Source organism: Sturnira hondurensis, unplaced genomic scaffold (genome assembly GCF_014824575.4).
Source record: "Sturnira hondurensis isolate 20B ecotype Veracruz unplaced genomic scaffold, ASM1482457v3 Scaffold0006413, whole genome shotgun sequence".
Taxonomy (NCBI): domain Eukaryota; kingdom Metazoa; phylum Chordata; class Mammalia; order Chiroptera; family Phyllostomidae; genus Sturnira; species Sturnira hondurensis.
In genome coordinates this window covers 41,960,178-41,966,449 of record NW_028079044.1, presented here as the reverse complement: position 1 = coordinate 41,966,449, position 6,272 = coordinate 41,960,178, and positions in this window count along the sequence as shown.

Below are 6,272 nucleotides of genomic sequence, written 5' to 3'. Positions count from 1 at the left end.
GATAAATGAATGGACAAGAGAAATCTGGTAAGGCAGCCTTAAAAAGAAGGAAAGCCTGTCACAAAATATAGTATAGATCAACTTTGAGGACATTATGCTTGGCAAGATAAACTGGTCACAAATAGACAAATACTATGATTCCATACCTATTATGTATCTGAAGTAGCTAAAATCATAGACACAGAAAGTAGAGAAGTGGCCCTGGCTGGTGTAGCTCAATGGATTGAGCATGGGCCTGTGAACCACACAATCGCGGTTCGATTCCCAGTCAGGGCACATGATTGGGTTGCAGGCCAGTTCCCACCAGGGGACGCATGAGAGGCAACCATACATTGATATTTCTCTCTCTCTCTCCTTCCCTCCCCCTCTAAAGATAAATAAATAAAATATTTAAAAAAAGGAAAAGAAAAGTAGAGAAGCGGCTGCCAAGAACTAGGAGGCACAGGGGAGGGAAAATCAGTGTTTAGTGGGTACAGAGTTTCTGTTTCGCAACATTAAACATTTACAGAAGTCTTTTGCACAAAAATATGAATATACTGAACACAATGAACTGTACACTTAAAATGGTTAAAATAGTATGCTCATTTTTTTTTTACTGCAAAAAGATTATTTAAGCACCATTCTAAATCCTGGCTAAGAAAATGGACTGTGTAATCAGGAAGTTAAAGGCCGTCGTTCTGGCTTTTGTTGTGCGTTTTGTTCCCCAGAAATCCCCCTCAGTGGAAACATGGAGGGGCTTCACACTTGCTCTTAGCCCCTGGTGTCTCCTGAGTATGCAACTGCATGGGCATTAGGACAAGGGGTCGGGGCTCTCTCAAACCAGATGGAATTGAAAACACATTAAGGGATGTGACGGGATGTGTTCAAAAGCCCCTAAAATCTCTATCAAAATATGAATAGTGCACCATCAAATGTACTCGAGTTCCATGTTTCAGATTTCAAAGTTATTTTCCCACATTGCAAATACTTCACGGTGGCGAGGCACTTTCTAATTTACAAAGCCCTTCCACACGAGTTCCCGTTGAGTCATCACACCTGCCTTGTTCGACAGACAAGGAATACATTATATTCCCCTCTGCATAGATAAAAAATACTGAAGCTGATACGCAGGGTGGTCCTGCACCTTGGAAATATCAGGGCTGTTACTCTGTCTGGGGTTTCCTGGCTCCAGTGACACATTCCTTTCCATGACCCTACCCATGTCGCTGGTTGCTCCGATCTGTCATCTTTAAGGAGGCAGGATCTCAAGGGGAGATCCAGTTGAAGAAGTTAGCTGCTAGTGCTAGCACCCAGGAGCCAGGAAAGATGGCAAACTGTGTGGTGAAGTTCATTTGGACCATCTGAGTGTTCTCTTAATTTACAAAACGCATGGCTCTTGCTTATCTGAGCAAGGGGGAATTCTGTGCTGTAAGGGAAGTTGTTTGGCATGGCTGACAGAATGTGGGGATTTACTAAAACCCATCTGCCAAGATCACCCCACCATAAATATGAAAAAGAATTAAAAATCTAATTTCATGCAGACGAACTTTGACACGTATCACGGCACTAAGTTTTTGAACGTGGGGGAAACGTGTACTTCATCACTTACACGGTCGGTCCTTCTCCCAGTCTCATAAAACAACGCTTGGTGATTCATACATCCATAAGCACAGTTTGTCCTGGTAGCCACTGGAATTTGCTAGCACATGAAAGTTTTCTTTAGAACGCTGTGTTCAGTTCTTAAAGGTTCTTGGCATTCGTGTTTCTACCCTCCAAGACAACACTTCATTTTTTTGTTTCCTTTTCTCTCTGTCCTTCTCACTTCTTTTGCATATCATTATTTCATCAAATGTATGTACTCAGTATGATTCCAATTGTGTTTTGTTTGTTGGGCCAATGAACCTGGGTAACCCAAGGCACATGGCCAAGCATCTGGTAACAATAAATTCAACATTACAGTAGAAAGTCAAGAATCTTGTAGCCATAAGGTAATATGGAGAATATTTGGTAGCTATGAAGAATGCATAATAGTGTGTTTTCTTCTATGATCATTGTTGTTTTTAAGTGGACAAACGTAGGTCAAAGATCCCTGATGGCATGCTTTTGATGCATTAGGCCAAGAGAACACAGAACTTGCCCTTTGCATCTGGCCCAGAGTTTAGTTTTGATTTATCATTGCTTCTGAGATCTTTGGAGTCACAGAACCCCCAAACTGCAAATATGATGTATTCAGCAGGTTACCAGTTTGAAAGAGAAGGGCTGAATGCCTCTATACTACACATCTTGTGTTCATTAGATTCTGTTTTCACAGTCAGTATAGATACGGAAGAGTCATTGAAAGCTTATTTGCCCTAGATATTAATTTTAAATGCCTCCTTCTATCATTTTGGCACACTAGACTGTTCCTAGAACCTAGGACAGTTTTAAGTACCTAGTAGGTACCAAGATATATTTGGTGAATGAATAAGTAAATAAATGACTGTAAATTTTCTCTCCTTACCCTCTTGTAAACCATACTTCTTTAATGTTTACATTAGCTTCTTTATAAATTGTGTACTCTCTCCCTACTAACTATTTAAATAAAACTTTCTGTTTCAGTTCGTACTTATTAGATCAGAAAGAGAGGCTTGCTCTTCTCCCTTAGTTGTTTATACAAATTTCTCATTTGATTACCTTTAAATTTTTTCCCACTACTTATTTATATCAGAGTTCAACATTTATACATAGGTTCCCTTTTATTATTTCCAGTTCCATACAAGCTATTTTCTTTAGCTCGCAGCGTAAGCATTTGTGATGAGCACCTGTTAGGTACCAGAGAAGAACACATTTTCCATTAGGAAATTCATAAGTTAAAGCTTGCATTTTAGAAAAGCTTTGCTATTCTTAAAACATTCCTTAATAAAGTCAATTCATTTTTCCCTTTTATACTAGGATAGTAAGAAGCATAACCGCAATTTCATAAAAACCACTAAATCAGCCTTACTAGAAAAAAGATACTAAGCTTTGTATCTCTAGAGTCTCTTCCTGGCTTTTCATGAACAAACCTATGATCCAAAAGAAAGACATAAAATATTTCTGTTCAAGGACGGCTGGCCAGACCTTTAAGGGAAGCAGAAGATTTATGTTCTCTTTGCATTATTCATGCAAAAAATTGTTTTGGCCCAAATTTATTGTCCAAAACACTATCTCCTGTGTTGTCATTTCCGACGGCGTATGAACATAGACTTGGCCTCCCTGAAGGTTTCTGCTTCAGACAAACAGTGACACAGGGGCTACTCAAGAGGATAATGTGAGCTCATTTTCTAATTAGGATACCCAGCACGTTGAAGAACTACCTTTGTCTTCAACTCCTGGAAAAGGAACTGGCAATTTAGGGCCCCTGAAAAAGACACCTAATTTTTCCATGTATTTTCACTATCTGAATCCCTCTGCAGCAATAATAGTTTTCTTACAATTTGTGTCTGTTAAAAAAAATAATTTAAAAAATAAAAAACAAGGGGAACCACAATGACATTTTTCTTTGGTGCAAACCAACCCCCCCCCAAACCAAAAAACACTGAAAACAATATTCTGCCTTTCATACATCACTGATTAGTTCCTCCTTCAACTCTTAGGTTCGGTGGGCAGCAAAACTACTGTGATCAATCTTTTGATCCTGATCTTAGCCTCAATTAGGCACAAGATGACTTTTTTTCTGGAAGCCCATAGCCACTTGCTTCCAGGATTAGTCACAACTCAGAGCGTTAAGTGAAACAGACTGAGCTTCCTGAGCAGTTAGTACCAAATACATTTCTATTTTACTGTACGCTTTATTTCTTTGTTGAATACATCTTTGCTGAATATGAGCCTTAACTGAAGGGTTGAATTTACAATTCTTACTTCAGATGTTATCTAGTTTCAGTGTCCATCACACCTACAAAAGTACAGAGCATTCGAGAAGTGCTTTTACATGTGTTATTTGATTGGGCACAATACCAATCAGAGTAATAATTAAAAAAGAGTAACTGATCCGAACAATAATGATAAAAATAATAATAGTAACATTGATAACCACCGTAGGAGAGTCTGGTATATGCTCAACACTGGTTTTCTAGAGAGGCAGTGTATATAATGGGTGTATCCACAGATCTCATCAACTTGTATTTAGAAACAAGGTATCCTTTTTTATACCTAAATTTTAATAACTTCAAACTCCTATCCTTTCTGGTTCTACCAGCTTCCTCGTCCAGAAGAGTGTCTGACATTTCTGCTCAGAAATATGTACAATCTCTGTGGCTTTATCTTGTCTTTCACTTGTCTCTCCAATTGCCCCCCCTACTTTGAGCCAGCTCTCTGAAATCACCTGCACATTTGTGCCTTCAGGTTATTGCTGCTAGTTCAAGGCTATAGTATTTAGAAATTCTTACTTAGGGTAATAGTTGTAAAACATAAATATATAACTATATTTAAATATCTATTATATATAACTATAACTGTATATAATTGTATAGTTTGGTATATATCAAACAGACTAACAAACAGACTAATGAATCAATTAGTTGAACTCAGTGCTACCACAAAGGGATATTCTTAAAAATAAAGACCAGCTCCACCCTCAAGGTCCATTCCAAACCCCTGCTATTTCTGGGACTGGAAGCCAGCTAGTTCCCAGTAAGATGACTCAGTTTTAATTTCTACTACTTAAGGTCCATATACAAGTTCCTTCTATCCCTGAGATAAAAGAACTTCCTTCCACATGCTCAGGAACAACTCATTTTTGTCCCCAGGATGAATGTCAATGACAATATATCCATTTACTCTGGGCAGATACTCTGGTGGGTATTCGCTCATTGGAAATGATCTCATCTATTTATTCAACAGATCTAATCATTTCCAGCACCAGGCATTGTGGGAGTTGGTGGGTGCTCAGTGATTACAAACAATGACAACAAGAACAAACATGTTCTTTGTTGTCAGGGACCATACAGTCCATTGCGGGAGCCACCAATGGACTCATTGCGCATCTCAAAGGCTGGGCAATTTTATCTTAAACATGTGAGACACAACAGCTTCATGTCTGTTGCTCTCTAACATTTTCTTTCATATACTTTTCTCCACTGTGAAGGAAAGACCAGTCCTGAGTTTGCCTCTTACACACACACACACACACATACACACACACACACACATACCACTAAAGGCAAACAAACATACATATTTGGTAATAAAGAAAATATTAAGAAAAAATTATAGTTCTGCCTAGTTCTACCTACATTAGCAAACCAGATTATATTGCTGAAGATTTTATTTACATTTTACTTTGAAGGACCTTAATTTAGGTTATTTGCCTTGTCAGTGGCTTCCTCAAAAATAAAGAGTACTTATTTGCTTCATATTTTCATAATTCCTATTATATACCTACCATAAGCAAAAAAATTATCAAAGATTTAACGCTGTGCCTACCACTTGACAAATTTTATCTAATATAAGGTCTAAAACTATACAAATGGATATTGCTTTTTATCCTACTTTGGGGGAGGTCTGTCTATTATAAACCCAATATAAATTAATTCCTTTTCTGAACTCAGTAGAATATATTTTTGCATACCTACTGAAAGGCATGCTATTGAAAACTGAATATGATTCAAAATATCAAAATGTCCCAATAAAACGCTGACTTCACTAACACCTCCAGTTTTATCATTTAAGAAAACAATACCATATCCCATGCTGGCAAGTATATGTAAAATACCCATGCAACATGCCATTGAATCTGCTCAATCTAGATTCCCGCCTCTCTCATTGGTTCACTTCCACCTTTCTTTAATATCTCCCATCAATCCACCTTGCAATGTCTCCTTTTAAGCCCTTATTATGGTTTTGAAAAATATTTTGGTGAGAATAATTAACATTAGATCTGCCCTTGCAACTGGTTTTTAAGTATTGTTATCTGTAGGCACAGTGCTGTGTATCATTGGAACACTGTTCAACCTTATAAAAGGAAGGAACTCTTCCTTTCGTAGGAAAGCAGTATGTGTCAGCATGGGTGAGTCTTAAGGACATAATGCCAAGTGAAATAAGCCACTCACAGAAAGACAAATACTCTCATGAGGTATCTAAAATAGTCAAACTCATGAGGCTAAGAATAGAATAGTGTTTGCCAGAGGCTGGGGTGAGAGGGGAATCGGGGGCTGGTAAACCCATGTTATTTTGACATGTTTCAACTTCCTTCTTCGTATTTTAATTTTTGGCAATCACTGTGGATGCAATTTTGCTCTTATCTTTTAGCTTTAGGCGCAGCAAGTCTCTCTCTG